We start from the raw sequence: 17,457 nt of genomic DNA, 5'->3' as shown, positions 1-17,457 counted from the left end.
TCCTGAGCAGACTCTGGATCCTGACACAGCAGGTCCTACATCAAGGTAAAGCTGTCCCACTGATCTATGGCTTCTTGTTCCTAGGCACCCAAGGCTCCCCAGGCCAGCTCTTTGGGTCTACACAGACACCTCTTTCTTTGCAACTGAATTTATTCTCTGAACCTCATCAATTCTAGGCTCAGTGTTATTTGGCATCTTTCCAGAGCTCCCTAGCATTGGATAGATTGGTTTTCTTTCCTTACAGAGAGGAGAGAACAGAGCTCCTGCTCCCAACTCTGGGGTAACTAGAGGGTTCCATTTGGGGGGAGTTATATGATATATTCCTAGTGCCTATATCTTGGGTACTCACATAACCTAGTGCCTTCCAACTGCTTACAGTGGCCAAAATCACTGAACAAGTGGCCCAGTCAGAGAACAGTGAAGTAGTTGATGGCTTTTGTCACAAGATGGAAGCAAGCATTGGTGATGCAGTGAAATCCTAAGCACATAAAGTAGAACCAGTCTACCCAAGAACTACCCAGTCTAAGTAGAAGGTATGATGGAAAGAGCACTGAGCTTAGAGTCATGCCTCTACCCACCCCACACTGAGGGCACTAGGACAAGACTCCAGTCTGCCCAGAGCCTCAGCTCCCTGGTAGAAGCTGTGGAAGATAACTGACCTCAGGCTCACGTGGGCATGCACGAGCTCTCTGTAAGGCAAAGAAGCAACACTCACTGTCCACCACAGTGAAGAAGGGGCAGAAAGAATACAATGACTGTAGGTGCATTTGGACACCCTGATGACAAACATTAAGTTATTGTTTTCAGATCAGTGGAATCTATTTCCCAGTAAACTCTGAAGAAGGAAATCCTCAGCCCTGTGGGAGAGGTGATGAGACATGTGCAGAAGCCAGCAGTTGGTCAGTGGCATCGAGGGTGGGGGGGGTGGTTTTCAGGGCCACAGCGTAAGGTCCTTTCTAAGTCTCTCTGAGGAGGCCTCCTGTCACATGAGCCACTCTATCAGAAATTTCCCAGAGCCCCCAGATCCATCCCTTTAGTCTTCCCTCATCCCTTATGAGCAGGACTGCCTCTCCTTCCTTCTGCTCACCCTTCTGCTCTATCTGGTCCATTCCAGATACTAACCTTCTGTGTTTGTGGTCAGGTGCTCCAGAAGCAGCTCCCAACCAGACTCCACAGATCCCTAGAGGCTCTAAGGATGGACTCCAGGAAACCCTGAACCCTGGGGCCATAGCCTGCATCAGTGCCTTTACCCTGGATGCCACTTATCCATAGCTTCTCCTACACACCACCAAAGGAATGTCCCTGCTCTCTGACCCTCTGTGACATTCACTCTGTTTAAAATTCATCAAAATGTCTTCACCACACAATAGCAGGCCCTTTGTATTTTATAATGCTGTTCTTTGGGTGTTTGGAACTAGTGCCCCCCAAAAAAGAAGAAGAAACAGTACAAGGAAGAAAACCACAGAACTACAGCAGAAATTTCCCCAACGTTCTAGCCCTATGGATAACTTCAGATAAGTTCAACTGTAAATAGTTCCGTGTTTGGGCCTCAATTCCCTGTGCCATAAAGGACCCACTGTATTGAGAAGGAAAAGGTAAAGGCATTTTTAACAATAAATGTTTGTTGAATTGAATTACACGTGAAAAGCACACTTCTCAATTCTGTAGTTTCTTTGAACCCTGATGTACTGTAAGAAGGAAATATTTAAGCCAACAATACGTGTCCTGTTTATTTTGGAACTTTGGGACCACAGTTCCGGTTTTTAACTTATTTGCTGAGCAAGTGGGACTGATAAATTTTGCTAAAAAGCATTCAGTTATCAATAGGACAAAACCCATATGGTGATATCTTATCAACACTGCTAATTCCTTTCCCCATTGTTCTGAAGCTGGAACAAAGCCTGGGGTGTTGCATTTATACAAATAGTGAGGGGATGGCTGGACAGAACTGCAGTGCACTGCCTAACACTAGGGAACCCACGGGAGAATAATTGAAGCACGTTAAGGAGTGACTTTATCAACATTAAATCTTGAAGAAAAAAAAAAAAAACATTGGGACCATAGTTCCAGTTTTTAACTTATTTGTTGAGAAAGTGGGACTGATAAATTTTGCTAAAAAGCGTTCAGTTATCAATAGGACAAAACCCTTATGGTGATATCTTATCAACACTGCTAATTCCTTTCCCCATTGTTCTGACACCAAAACAAAGCCTGGGGTGTTGCGCTTATATGAATAGTGAGGGGATGGCTGGACAGAGGCAGCGCACTTCAGGGTTCACAGCCCAACACTTGGGAACGAATCTCTGGGAGAATAATTGAAGCATGTTAAGGAGTGACATTATCAACATTAAATCTTGAAAAAAAGTTTTTACTAAAAATCAGGCAGTCTGGGCCAGAGAAAGATCCCCTGGTCCTGGGGCAATATTTTAAACTATTCTGCATGTTTAGGAGAATTGTTCTAGGGACACTAGGGTGGCTCAGTGGTTGAGCGTCTGCTCTCAGCTCCGGTCACCATCCCGGGGTCCTGGGATCGAGTCCCTCATCGGGCTCCCTGTGAGGAGCCTGCTTCTCCCTCTGCCTATGTTTGTGCTTCTCTCTGTGTGTCTCTCATGAATAAGTAAATAAAATCATAAAAAAAGAAAAGAAAATTGTTCTAGCTCTGTGTTTCTGGAGACAGCGCTTTTTGTTCTCCACTCAGCCATGCCAGTTAAATATGATCCTGTTTCCCAAACCTTACATAGCCATCAAGAATGTGTGTCCGGGTTTGTTCTGGAAATTACTGTATCTGCACATGTAACTTCCTCCTTTTTAGGTGTACTTGCAAGTAAAAGAAGGGATGGGGATAACGGCAGGAGATGCGAGGGGAAAATAATTGTTCTTGGTGAAATGGTTGTCTCCCAGACACCAGAATCTCAAGCTAAAGAACAGAATCTGCAAGAAGCCAAGAGCAAATGGTGGACCAGCTCGAGGCTGGAGACTGAAGGCACTCTGCTGTTACACTCTTGAAGTCAGTATTTCATTTCTTCTTTCTGTAGGGACTTGGGAACATCTTTGGAGCCACTTATGCCAAGTGTTCACATGGCACAGGCACTTTATAACAATCAAATGGCCGTGAGAATCAGCATTTCTCAATGTGGCTGAAAGAAACTGCTATGGACTGAATGTTTGTTGCCCACCCACCGACCCACCACCAGCAGCACCAAAATTCCTATGTTAAAGTCCTCAGCCCCCTGTGATGGTATTTGGAGGTGGGGCCTTTCAGAGGGAATTAGGTTTAAATGAGGTTATGAAGTTGGCATCCTTTAAGAAGAGGAAGATGAGAGATCTCTCTCTCTCTCCATGAGCATGTGCCAAAGACAAGCCACATTGAAGATGTAGCCAGAAGGCAGGATATGTATAAACCCGGAAAATGATCCTCGCCAGGAACTCAGCCTCCACCTTGATCCTGGATGTTCCAGCCTCTAGAACTGTGAATAGCAAATGTCTGCTGATTAAGCCCACCAGTCTACAGTATTTTGTTATAGCAGCCCAACTGACTGAGCAAGAAACCCCATAACAAGCTTTCCTCTGATTTCCTTCCATGTGTTTTTATAAGAATCTATTTTTAAGTCATTGATGAGGTTGGAACTTGTCTTAAGATTTGAAGAATTGAGTGACGCCTGTGTGGCTCAGTGGTTGAGCATCTGCCTTGGGCTCAGGTTGTGATCCCGGGGTCCTGGGATCGAGTCCCGCATCAGGCTCCCCATGGGGGGCCTGCTTCTCCCTCTGCCTATGTCTCTGCCTCTCTCTGTGTCTCTCATGAATAAATAAAAATTTTTAAAAATTATTTGAGAAATTGAAACCAGGCCTCCAGTGGGGGAAAGGACAACTTCATTTGCAATAGAGACCCATAATGGGTGAAATTGTCCTTACCTGAGACCTCTCTGTCTTCCCTTCCTTCTGTCCTTCCACACACCTCTCATTTGTCCTCTTGTTATGCCTTCTCTCTTCATTTTTTTAAAAATTATTTTATTTATTTATTCATGAGAAACACAGAGAGAGAGGCAGAGAGAGAAGCAGGCTGCATGCAGGGAGCCCGATGTGGGACTCGATCCCAGATCCTGGGGTCATGCCCTGAGCCAAAGGCAGACGCTCAATCGCTGAGCCACCCAGGCGTCCCTGCGTTCTCTCTTTAAATGGAGACCTCTGGTCCGCCTTATCTCGGTGCCCAACACTATCACCATGCACCCAGGACCCAAATCAGGAAATCAAGGGGTCATTCTTAACTCTTCCCTTCCTTACCCCTCCTGTACAGGCCACCTCAGTTCAGGTCCTCCAAGAAGCAGACATCAGGATGAGATTAATTATACAAGGATTTTAATTGACAGAAGTGCCTGTATGAGAAAAAATAGAGAGCTGTATGAGGCTGGAAAGCTGAAAAATCGCACTGGGAGTCTGAGAAGCTTGGGTGGAAGTATCCTGGGCTGCCTTGCTGATGGCTGTCCTTGTCTATGGCAGGTTCAGTGGTGTCATCAAAGAGTCCTCAAACTGGTCAGCCATAAGAGGAGGGCTATGTCTCCCAGGAACAGGTCTCCTTCAGGATTCTTGCTCCATTGGTCACTAGAAGCCCATAGGAAGAGTCGCCCAGGCACAATTCGGTGATGCATTTCACAGAGCAGGAGCTGGGTCTTTGGTCAGTTATACTTCCTCTGATTGGAGGTCCTTGAGGCACATGCTCACAGCTGCCAGAGTCCACCCCTTGAGCTGCACAGATCTACTTCACGTAGTTTCAGGGAGCAGTGCTTCCACAGTTCCCATGGGCCTTTCTTCCCAAGGGGAAACTGATAAGAAAGAGGTTAGAGGATGAACCACAGCCCCTGTCACTGTAGTTGACCTCAGGGCTGCAACACATCTGCTCCCTCCTCCAACATCCATTCTAAATTCCTTCACTCCCAAAGGTTGCCTTATCACATGTTGGTAGCTTAGCTAGTTATGCAACTCATGACCTTACAGGGTCTCAATCCTTGACAGTCAAATCCTTTCTCAGCTTAGGGTTGCAGCTTGTGCAGCTTGTGTCTGTTCACAGTTAAAAGGGGGTGAAAGAGGACCAGGAGGCCCAACAATGGATCTCCTACGTTCCATACATACCAGATTCCTTCCTGCTGCTAGGGTGTAAAAGCACCTGGACCTCCTCCTGATGATCAGGGTCAATTATCTCCACCAGCATAACTGCTCCTTTTACTTGCTGGCCCCTGGCCATGGGAAGTCCCGTGTGTTGCAGCAGTTGGTAATCCAACAACACCCTTGTGGTATCACCTGGCAAGAATCTGTCCTGTTTGGGATCAGAACCTCCAAAACTGAAGAGCTCAGAGTTGCCCTGATGGCACAAAATCCTCTGATAGGTCATGAGGAGTGGTAGTCAGTGGGGGCATTCCTGTAGTTATCTCTTGATTCCTGGATCCATGGACTCTTCCTCTTGAGAGCAGAGCAGCATATACTGGTCTCTGAACTGATGTAATTACAGTGTTTTGGAAAGTGTCACCCCATTCTTTCAGTATTTTCCCAAGCTAGCACTTCAGCTGCACCTTTAGAAGACTATTCCAGAAAGCTCTCTCTGGGTAGTGCAATATTTGATACAATTAGTAGATTCCATGGTCATGGACCTACTCCAGCACCTCCCTCACTGTTGAGTCCCCTGGTCAAAACCTGTGCTGGATGAGATTCCATAGTTGTGGATCAAGCATTCCATAATTCCATAAATCTTCAGCCCAGATAGTGCTGTGGCTGAAGATTTGCAGGCAAGAAAGGTGAACTCATATCTGGAATAGTCATTCCTGTGGAGATGAAGCATTGGCCCTTCCAATGGGAGGCGCCTGATGTAACTAAATAACTGGGCACCAAACCATCAGTTGGTCTCCTCAAAAGTGTGATATCAAGGACTCAGTGTTGATCTCTTTTGCTGGCAAGTTGGACATTCAGAGGCAGCACGAGCTACATCAATCTTGAGAAGTGAGGATTGATGCTGTTGGACCAATGCGTGGTCTCTACCTTTGACACCATAGCCATCCCCTACATGTGCCCATCGTGACAGTTCTGGGCTGGTGACCAATTACTAGACTGTCAGCTGTTCACCAAATTTCCTGTGGGATATCTCACTGTTGCTTTAACTTGCACTTCTCTGATAACTAATGAGTTAAGCATCTCTTTAAATATGTTTACTATTTGTTTTCCTCTTCTGTAAATTGTTTCTTCATGTGCTTTGCTCATTTCTCTGTTGTGTTCTCTGCCTTTTTCTTATAAATCTACACATTCCTAAGAAAATCTAGATATTAGTCTCGGTTTGGTTTTAAATACTGCAACTGTCTTTTCCCAACATATCGTTTGGATTATTTTGTCTTTTATGTCCTCTAACAAATGTTCTTATTTTAATGAGATAAAGACAATAGTTATTCTGTTGAATGATTTGTATTTGGGAGATTCTATTGAAGAAGACTTCCTTATTCCTAAGTTATAAAGACATTCTCTGACATTTTTTTCTTTATAATTTCATAGCTCACATTGAGTTTATTCATCCATATTTATTCATGGTGAGATATGAAGATTGATTTTTCTTTTTCCCCCTATAGTGAGTAAGCCAGTTTCCCCACTATCATCTATAAAACAGTTCATGCTTCCTCCATTGGGTTATGATGTCAACACTGTCATATAGCAAGTTCCCATATGTATGGCCCCATATATCTGTCTCTGAGTTTTCTCTTTTATTCCATTGGCCAGTTGTTCTGTTCCTATACCTGTACTTCTTAAATTCCTTTGGCTTTTTAAATTGGCCTTAATCTGTGATAGATATTGAAGAACTGATCCCTTTTCTAATTTCCCCACATGCCTATGGAGAAGCTGCACTTGGCAAGACAAAATGACCAGAGAAACAATGATGAAATTATTATCACCAGAATAAACTGATAGAAATGGAGAGATTAAAAAAAAAAAAAAAAGAACAGGTCATGGGGCACCTGAGTGGCTCAGTCAGTTGAGCATCCAACTCTTGGTTTCAGCTCAGGTCATGATCTCATTGGTGATGGAGATCATGCTCCTCATAGGGCTCTGTGCTCAGCAGGGAGTCTGCTTGAGAATCTCTCCATTTGCCCTTCCCCCCACTCATTCTCACCTCTCTCTCTCTCCCTTCTCTCTCTCTCTCTCTCTCTCTCAAATAAATCTTTTAAAAAAAAAAAACAGGTCAAAAGTTGTGGCTGGATTGAACATACTCTTGGAAAAAAATTATTTTTTTTCAGAAAAAATTTAAAAGGAAAAGGAAGAAAAGGAAGAGGAGACAGAGAAAAAAGAAAGACATAGCCACAGCTTTCCAGGGGAAAAAATAGAAGAATTTAAATTATTTAGGAGGAAAAACTCAAACTATTAGAGAAAATGATAGTCCAAAAGAAATGCATAATGTGGTAGGACCATAAATGTCTCCCAAGAAATTTCAGCAGGATTCTGGAAAAATGACAAGAGCAGCATAATTTTTGAATCTCCCCAAGTCCCCATGAATGAGCAAGAAGAACAACTAAATTATAAAACAAAATCCCATGGTTAACATTTGCCACAAACTAGGTGACAGGGTATTCCCCTAATTCTCAAAATACAAGTAGATGCCAATGATCCACCAAAAGTGCCAAGAACTCTATGGTATCAGATTCTGTGCTGGAGAAAGCAGACAGAAGCAACCAGACTCAAGAGCAGGAGAAACTCAAAATATCCAACAAATATTGCTGGAAAGTATGGCAGCACTGAGATGAGAGAGCTTTGTCCAGTGTAGTAGTGGCTGAGGGCAAGGGGCCCATAGTAAATTCTGAAGGGGCTGGAATAGCCTGAGCTTCCATGAGCTCTGGAAACTGAACAACAAGGCCTCCTCTCCAACACAGAGCCTCACACTGAGGAGATACCAAGAAGCACAGAAACAAAACTGTACAGGATAAAGAGTTCCACTTCCAGGAAGGCAGACTACAAGAATATTTGTTGCTTACCTGAAACAAAACCACATAAAATACACAAACAAAAAATAGTAGTCAAAAATATGCAAAATGCACAAAATACGTCAACAAAGATAGACAACATATATGAAACAATGGTTCTCAAGGCACCATGCATCAGGCAATGAAGGACAGTAAATCCTTTTTTAAAAAAGATTTTATTTGACAGAGAGAGAGAGTGAGCATGAGCAGGGAAGGGGCAGAGGGAGAGGGAGAAGCAGACTCCTCTCTAAGCAGGAAGTCCAATGCGTGGCTCCATCCCAGGACCCTGGGATCGTGACCTGAGCCAAAGGCAGACACTTAACTGACTAAGCCACTCAGATGCCCCAGAAGGACAGTAGCTCCTGAAAGATGGGATACAAACAAGTTGAGCTCTCTGATTGCCCCACCTTCCTGCCACGGGGGATTTTGGGCCTCAGTATAGGGAATGGAGAGCCCACCCAGAAGCCACAGATTTCTTTCATTGAAAAGACAAGCTGAGATTCTAGGAAGATTGAGGTAAGCAGAGTGCTGGAGAGGAGAGAGCTTCACAGAGCAAAAACTCTGGAGACCTATAGAGTCATCCCTGAGAATTAATCAGGGAAATAACGAGAGCAAGGCATGTGAGGAGTGTGAGGGGGACTGATGAGGGTGTGAGAACAACCTGAGGTTAGAAAAAGAGCCATCAGTATACTAGAGGAAGGGTACGTGAGGTCACACAAGGTCAGAAATAGTGCCTGTTCCTACCAGTCAGGCTGAAAAACTTCATAATTCCTAGGATATTGAGTAGGAAACTCAGAAGGCTCTTTGTCTTGAGATAAAGACAAAATTAGCCTTACACTAACACATCTCTGATACTGCCTAACAAACCTTAAAAGCAAGACCTAAAAGCATCAAGTAACTTAGCTGAGTCCCAGAACAAAGCTCAAGAATATATCTAGGAAAACTAAAATATCCAGTACCCAAAAAAGTAAAATCCACAATGTCTCACATCTGATCAAAAATTACCCAACATGCATAAATAAAATCTTAAAAAAAAAAAAAAAAAAAAAAAAAGCATCCCCCGTGGCTCAGCGGTTTAGTGCCGCCTTCAGCCCAGGGCATGATCCTGGAGATCCAGGATTGAGTCCCATGTAGGGCTCCCTGCATGGAGCCTGCTTCTCCCTCTGCCTGTGTCTCTGCCTCTCTCTTTCTCTCTCTGTGTGTCTCTATGAATGAATAAATAAAATCTTTAAAAAAAATATTACCCAGCATGCAAAGGAGCAGGAAAAGACAACCAATTATGAAAAGGAAAAGAAAACTCAATCAATTGAAACCAAATCAGAACTGACATGTGTTAGGGTTATCCAACAAAGATGTTAAAATAATTATTATAAAAATACTATATATGTTCAAGAAAGCTAAGAAGAGATGTGGAAGGATAAAAGAGACCCAAATGAAACTTCTAGAGATGAAACTACAATGTCAGAGATGAAAAAAAGATTGATAGGAATAATGGCAGATTTGGCATTGCACAAGAAAAGAATGTTCTTGACATAGCAATAGAAATGTGGAAGACATAATAACAGAAACTATCTGAAATGAAAACACACAGAGAAAAAAAGAATCCTTAAAAATGAACAGAGGATCAGTGAACTATACAATAACTTGAAGTGTCTGATATATGTATAAATGGAGTCCCTCCAAAAAGAAAGCAGACAATGGAGACAGAAAAAATAGTCGAAAAATTGTAATAGCCATAATGTTTCCAAATTTGAGGGAAATTATACAGCCACAGATTCAAAAGCTCAGCTAACTCCAAGCACGGAGACATGAAGAAAACTACAGCAAGGCACGTTATAACCAAATTCCTCAGATCTAGGATAAGGAGAAAATACTAAAGGCGGTCAAAGAAAGAAAAATTCATGTTAAATAGAAGAACATAGAATGATTCCAGATTTCCTCTCAGTAACCATCTAAGAAAGAAAATAACATTTTAAAGTACTCAACCACAAAACAAAAACAAGCACCTTTGTGCCTAGAATTCTATCCGCAGTGAAAATATCTTTCAAAAATGAAAGCAAAATAAAGTCATTGTTTTGTTTTGTCTTGTTTTTGAGCTATACAAAAGTTGAAATAATTAATCACCAGAGGATCTGCACTTCAAGAAATATGAAGCCAGGTCCTTGAGGCAGAAGAAAAGCTACGCCAAGAAATACGAATCTCTACAAGGGAATGAAGAACATCAAAAATGGTAACAACATGGGGCCCACTTGGCTGGCTCAGTTAGAAGAGCATGGGACCCATAATCTAAGGGTCATGAGTTCAAGCCCCATGATGGGCATAGAGATTACTGAAAGAATAAGTAAACTTTAAAAGATAAATTTGTTTATTTTTTTTTAAGTTTCCTTTTATTAACCATCTAGAACACTTCCATCCAGATCACTACAGCTTAAAATAGATCACTACCCTTTTGCAGCTATTTAGTAGCCAAGAGCAATGGATAAGATCCATACAACAGTTCTGAAAAGTTCGCACTGTCAGTTCAGAACATCTGCTTCACCGAGCCTGATTATTTAAAAAGAATGATAAGAAATTAAACATCACAAATATGTTTTTATTTGTCACCATTAAATGTCTGAATTTTAAACAGATTCTTGGACTGGTGGTTCACATCCATCAGCTCATTCAACTTTAGCACTGGTCTCATCCCCCGTAGCTTTTCCAGAACTACTACCTTCACCATGAAGCTCCATGAGTTTTCCCAATTCAAACTTGGGCTTCTTCAGCATTTTTACTTTTCTAACAAAAACATCATGTAGTGGATAAATAGACTGACAAGCTTTTTCTATATCTTTTCCGATGCTGTCTGGAATCAATTTATTGACCACTTCTTTCAAGTCATTTGTTTGCACCTCTAGGGTCATGATTTCCATCATCTTTTTCCGGATTTGGCGGACCTGTTGGTGCTGAGCGTAAGAGGTCTTCCGAATCTGATTATTGCGTTTTTTAGTAAAACCAACACAAAATAGACGAAGCAAATAACCATCGGTAGTCTTTACATCAACATGAGCTTCAATCATGGTCTGCCATTTTTTGACCGTGGAGCACCTTTTGTCACGGGTAAGATCCACGCCATGGAAATTAGTCAGGCAGTTTTTGCCCTGCACATCCTCAGTGATTAGCTTGAATTTCCTAAATGCAACTTCATCATTCTGCAGATCAGCAAGGCTAACTTCAAAAACGCGACCCTTGAGACCATCAGATGCAATTTTGGTTCCTTGAGTTCTTGTGACTAGTGTTTTTCCAATATTTCTTATATTGAACATAGCTGGTGCTTTCACATCATACCAATCTTTCTTAGAAAATGGATCAACCACTTTCTTCTTGGCTCCCTTTTTGCCGCCTTTGATAAGGCACTTGTTCTTGCCGGCCGACCGCCATGGCGCTGCTCTGGGAGCCAAAAGGCGATAAATTTGTTTATTTAAAAAAATGGTAATGCCCTGCATGGAGCTCTCTGCTCAGTGGGGAGCCTGCTTCTCCCTCTCCCTCTGCCACTACCCCTGTTGTGCTCTCTCCATCTCTTTCTGTCAAATAAATAAATAAAATCTTTTTTTTTTTTTTTTTAATGGTAACAATGGGACATCTGGGTGGCTCAGCGGTTGAGCATCTGCCTTCGGCTCAGGGCATGATCCTGGAGTCCTGGGATCGAGTCCCACATCAGGCTCCGCACAGGGAGTCTGCTTTTCCTCTGCCTGTGTCTGTCTCTCTTTTTCTGGGTCTCTCATGAATAAATAAATAAAATCTTTTAAAAATAATGATAACAATGCGGATAAATATACAAGTATTTTGTTATTTCCATCCCTTTAAAATATAAGTAACTATTTAAATAAAAATCAAAATAATATTGTTTGGAGTTTGTAGCATATATAAAAATAAACTAAAAAAATAAATAAATAAAAATAAAAAAAATAAAAATAAACTGTACGGTGAAATACCATAGAGACAGAATGGGAAAATGGGAAGTAATGGGGGAAGTAAGTTCCTACACTGTATGTGAAGTGATAAGGTAAGCTGTCATAATTTAAAAGATTGTTGGTTCATAACTCTTTGGGGAGCATTCCAGGCATAATCTGAAATTGGCCTGCAAGTGCAGAGGACGGGGAGAGACCAAAGGAAGAAGCAGGCCGCTCCAGGTTGATAGGTAGCAGTATTGATAGGCAAAGGGAACTTACATGCAAGGCTCATCTTGGGCTGCAGCGAGATGAGCGGATCCCAGGATCTGCGTACCACATCTTAAAAATGTATGTGGAGAGAACTCTTAACTGGGTACAGTCACATATGCTGTGCAGGTGTTCTCAACACCACATCATTGTCTGAAGGCTATGTTCTTGGACCAGCCACTGAGAGTGGGAAAGGCAAGCAGAACCCAGATTCCAAGGACAGGGGAGGAGGTAAAGATCTTCTGATTGCCTGGGTCCACCTCACAGGTTGACTGGCAATCAGGTCTTTTTGATGACCTCCTCCAACAAAAATGTACACTATATGCCCTGCAGCATCCACTTAAATAACACAACAAAGTTTATAGCTAATAAGCCAAAAGGGGAGATAAAATCAAATCCTAAAAAAATATTCAATTCATCTAATAGAAGCCAGAAAAGGAGGAAAGGAAGGACAAAATACAAATGGGAGAAATAGAGAAAAATAGTAAGGTGAGAGACTTAAAATTAACCACATCAATAGTCAAAAACCCAAAATGGGGAGAAAATCGCACATATGCAAAAAATGACTATTCTCAGTGATTGTATTACTGAGAATTTGTGTGTGTGTGTGTTTTAGAGGTTAAAGTAAATGAGTGATTATAGGAGATTCTAATTTTATTTAGTACTCTAGGTTCTTGAAATCAAGATTTCCAGGGTAAAAGATAGGAGGTATGGATGTATTATAGAAGAGGTTAAGTAAAACATCCTGTAGTCCTGAATTTTAGTTGGAAATATCAGTATGAACTCGTGAAGTGTTTTGGGATGTGTGTGTGTGTGTGTGTGTGTGTATAAACTTTTCCTACCTTTGTCCATTGAAGAAGCCTAGAAACAGTGATCAATCCTTGGTAGCAATTAGCAATCCTTGTACCCAGATTGAGATTTTGAAATATCATTTTTCACTAAGAAAAACAAGGGTTTTATGGGGAAGTGATCCATTTCATGCTTTGGGCAGAAAACAAATATGAGATAAGTCAAGATTATGTCTTCACATCAGATAAAGGGAGCTACTAGGCTCATGTGAAAATGATTCAGAAACCAACTCAAGGGATTTCTACTGAACAAAAATAGAACACTCTTAAATTAATTAATTAATTAATTAATTAATTATTTTTTTTAAATTTTTAAAAAATAAAAAATAGAACACTCTTAGCTTTAAAAGGCCTAAGTGCAACTGATTGAAACTCTTCAAGTATGTTTAAATCCATAATGATTCATAATGATTAAATGGTTCATAATGATTAAAAAAAACAAATTGGCCAGTTTTGGATTGTGATAGAGATTCAATTCACTATCTAAAAACTTGGAAGAGAAAGAATCAAGTATTTATCCTATATTTCCCCACATAAAATTGCACTATTGGTTATTGATTATAAAAATAGAATTCTTTTTTTTTTAATTTTTATTTATTTATGATAGTCACAGAGAGAGAGAGAGAGGCAGAGACACAGGCAGAGGGAGAAGCAGGCTCCATGCACCTGGAGCCCGACGTGGGATTCGATCCCGGGTCTCCAGGATCGTGGCCTGGGCGGAAGGCAGGCGCCAAACCGCTGCGCCACCCAGGGATCCCAAAAATAGAATTCTTATAAAAATAACTCCACTTTACAAATGTATATAAAGTATTTCAATGAATAAATGAAAAATAAGTTAATGAATTAGAATATCATTATTTTGCAACTCCCAATAAAGTAATTGTTCTAGACATTGGCCATCAAAAGCTGTTAATATCACAAAAAGAAAGAAAACCAGACATTGTGTGCCTCCTGATGAAGGACCACAGCACCACCTATGGTCTTTTCAAAGGGATTTTATCTACGTTTGATAAAGCATCTGGCTCCAGCTGTCAGTTTGCAGGAAATACAGAGAACAGAGAAATGTGCTGAACTGCACCAAGAACAAAATCTAGACTATATAAAACTACACAGAAGTCCTGAGATCATCATCTGAAACGGAGTAAAGAAAAGGAAAGATGGAGGGGAGTACTAAAGATTAGAAGAATCTTTAAAGACACTGCCATTTTTTGAATGATCAGGACTAAGCTATAGAGTCTAGGATTGCCTACAAGTGAAAAGCTATAAAGAAACAAAGAAAGTGATTACTATAAAAAACAGGAAAATGGATAATTTTGGAGGAAGGGAGTGTGTTGAGATCAGAATGGGACATATGGATGGATTTCTGGGGTAAATGGCAACTTTCTAGCTACCTGGGTGAACTGGATGGTAGTTTACAGTGGTGTTCACCTTATTGAATCATTATTCAATAACTATACATTTGTCTCAAGGGTGTTCTGATGCCATGTTTGAACTGTTTTACAATTTTATTTTATAAAAACACATAAAGATGCAGGATTTATGGAATCCTTAGTAGTCAGAGACAATTGAATAGCAAAATTATATTGCCTATTACATAACAACTCCTAAAAATCAGTAAGAAATTAAACTTTATTCCTGTAGAAAGTCAGGCAAAAGCTACGACCAGGCAGTTCTCAGCAAAAGAAATACAAATGGGTTTAAATATATGAAGACACTCAACCCTACATATAAGATGATGAAAGCTGCCCTGGGATATATTTACATCTCAGATGAGCAAATGCCCATAAGTTTAATAACACAAGGCATTGGGGAAAGTGTGGACAAACCATCACTCTAACATGCTGCTGGGAGCATAAATTTGTACAACCATGGCAGAGGACAGTTAAGCTATACTCATTGAAATATAAACCAATGTACTCTGTGTCCATCAACTTCATTAACAGGAATTTATCCTAGAAATCTAGTTGCACACCAGCAAAAGAATGTATATTTTCATGTTCATTGTTTTGATTTTCAAAGGATTAGAAACAACCTAATGTCCATCAGAAGGGACTAGTTTAATAAATGAAGATACATCTGTAAATGGAATAATATGCATCCATAAAAAAGGAAGACTTTTTTATATAGACATACATTTACTTACTATATATTTTTTTAAGTGTGAAAAAAAAACACAGTAAAAGAAAAAAAGAATGTGTGGATTACCACTATCTTTCTCAGAAGAGAAAAGGAAATTCAACTGATAATGTTGGTTGATCCCAGGGAAAAGAACTGAGCGACTGGCAGAAATGAGACAGATCTGTCATGGGATGTACCTTGTACTATTGGGTTTCTGTACCACGTGAATATGTAAGCAATTTCAAAAAAATTAAATTAAGGAAGAACAATTGCATATCCCACCAATGACTGATGAACGCAGATTTATGAAGGCGGTTCAAAGTTTAATATAATTATTAATGAAACATTCATGAAATCACTAGGAACTTCCTGCTTTGGCTTCAATAAGTCAATCCACAGAGAAGTCCAAAATTGAACAAAGGAGATCAACTGAAATGTTTTGGAGTTCTTTGAGATATTAAGATATTAAAAATAAAATTACAGGTCACATCAATATTTCACAATTCTCTTTCTTATTACCAGGCTTTTATATACTTTTAGAAACTGATTTTGAATCTTCATAATATCACTACTATAATTTATATTAAAATGTAACCTTCCAGGGGCCCTGGGTGGCTCAGTGGTTGAGCATCTGCCTTAGGCTCAGGTCATGATCTCAGAGTCCCAGGGTTGAGTCCCACATCAGGCTGCCTGCAGGAAATCTGCTTCTCCCTCTGCCTATGTCTCTGCCTCTCTCTCTCTGTGTCTCTCATCAATCAATAAATAAAGTTTTTCAAAAAAATTTAACTTTCCAGATTTGTTAAATTACCGGGACCAGAGTCCTAGGTGGTTTGTGATCATTGGTATTTGTTGATTTGGCAGCAATTGACAACTTTACAATATTAAGCTATCACATCCAGAATCCTGGACTATTTTTTCATTTATTTAAATATTAAATTATTTCCTTGATACAGTTTTATTTTTCTTCATTGAAGTCTTGTAAGTTTTTTGATAATTTCCAGAAATGTTTTTGTTTTTGTGGTTGTTGTGTTGTCTCTATCACTTTTGTCTTACTGGTTATTGCTATTTGAGAAAAATGCTACTGATCTTTGAGGTTCTCTTTGTACCTGGAAAACTTTTGTTAGCCTTGTTTATTTCTATGCATCTTTTCATTTTGCTTTTTTTTCCTTTCTATATGAGTGATCTACATACACATGGCCTGCAAATATCCAACCTCTATATCTCTTACTTTCTTATTTTTATAGCTCTAACCAAGACTTCTGGTATTATATTAAGCAATACCTGTGAATCAAATGTCCCCTTGATTTGCTCCTGTAGCACCATATTCCTCTCATTTGTCACACTGCTATAGTTGGAATTTCATAATTATTGAGGTGATTATTTTATTAATATTAATTTCCCTCATTGTACTATAAGCTCCATGAAGGCTGGAATTATACCTGATTTTTCTCACCATTGTATCCCTGGCACAGTGCCTGGGATGTATGTATCTCAATAAATATTTCTTGAATAAATAAATAAATGGCCTAAGCTGATAAATAAGAATTAAAGAAAATCATAATAGATGAGGACCATAATTTTCTTATCTTGCCTTTTCCTCCCCTGTTCCAATTACAAGCTCATTAACACTCAGGAGCATATGTATCAGTCAGGGTATTTTGGCTGCAAGCACCAAAACTCTGGCTGGCTAAATTAAACAATAGGGGAATTTACTGGACGGAGATAAGGAGATGGGGATTAGAAGATGAAAGGAAGACTGAAATCCTATGCTTAGAAAAGAGAAATTCTGAGAATGTAAGAGAAACTACTCGACAGGTTTGTCAGTGTGCTGCCGCTCCAACTAAGAAGCACCAATGACTCTCATCATTTTATCTCTGATCAAGATCCATATGCTAAGGAAAGAGCATCTGATTGGCATAAGGAAGCCCCATGGCTGCCCTCAGACAGGTGAGGGCAGTCCACTATTGCGGGAGAGGTGATTCCCAAAGAAATAATATTTTTACTACCAGAAAGAGGAGTTGATGCGTGCAGGTCAAAAGTCAATGTCCTCTACAAGCTTTGAGCTCCTACCACTTTAAAGGTTCCCCTGCAACATCACCATCTCAGACACTGGAATAAACTAGAAACTGATGAAAAGAGTCGAGAATGGAGGAACTGGGTGAAGGGGTTCAGAAAGGGAGCAAAATATCTGAGTATAACTTTTTACACAGTTTTGACTTTTGAAACACGTAAATGTTTTACAAAATCAAAATTAAAAGGAAAAAAGGAAGACTAGGAAGCAAACTTTTATTTCTTAATGACTGG

The 17,457-nt window shown here is 40.3% G+C and overlaps 1 pseudogene; it reads right to left on the bottom strand.

Annotated features, from left to right (window-relative positions):
• Positions 1-10,373: 10,373 nt before the first annotated feature.
• On the bottom strand, positions 10,374-11,394 carry LOC140614447 (small ribosomal subunit protein eS1 pseudogene; annotated as a pseudogene).
• Between the last annotated feature and the right edge of the window lie 6,063 nt (positions 11,395-17,457).

This window comes from Canis lupus, chromosome 22 (assembly GCF_048164855.1).
Source record: "Canis lupus baileyi chromosome 22, mCanLup2.hap1, whole genome shotgun sequence".
NCBI lineage: Eukaryota > Metazoa > Chordata > Mammalia > Carnivora > Canidae > Canis > Canis lupus.
Note: the sequence above shows the minus strand (reverse complement) of the source record. Positions and strands in the feature narration are given on the sequence as shown.